Source organism: Acartia tonsa, chromosome 7 (genome assembly GCF_053477335.1).
Source record: "Acartia tonsa isolate MP-2025a chromosome 7, ASM5347733v1, whole genome shotgun sequence".
Classification (NCBI taxonomy): domain Eukaryota; kingdom Metazoa; phylum Arthropoda; class Copepoda; order Calanoida; family Acartiidae; genus Acartia; species Acartia tonsa.
In genome coordinates this window covers 41773306-41773593 of record NC_137266.1, presented here as the reverse complement: position 1 = coordinate 41773593, position 288 = coordinate 41773306, and positions in this window count along the sequence as shown.

Below are 288 nucleotides of genomic sequence, written 5' to 3'. Positions count from 1 at the left end.
GAAAATGTTAGAAACCATTTTAAAAACAGTAGCACAAAGAGCTTTTTCTGAACAAGCCAGTTTCAGGATAAAAATGTAATTTATTATTGGAATGTTTCTATTATGTGGCGTGCACAGTAATTCACTAGGGTGTTGTAAAACAATTAGAAGTTAAAAAGGGGTAAGGCAGGCCTTTCCAATTTTAAATTTAAGGGGGGTGTTGACATACCCCTAGCGCACGTCACTGTTTCTCATATAAACTACTTGCTTATAAAAATGTTAGATACCATTTTAAAAACAATAGCACAA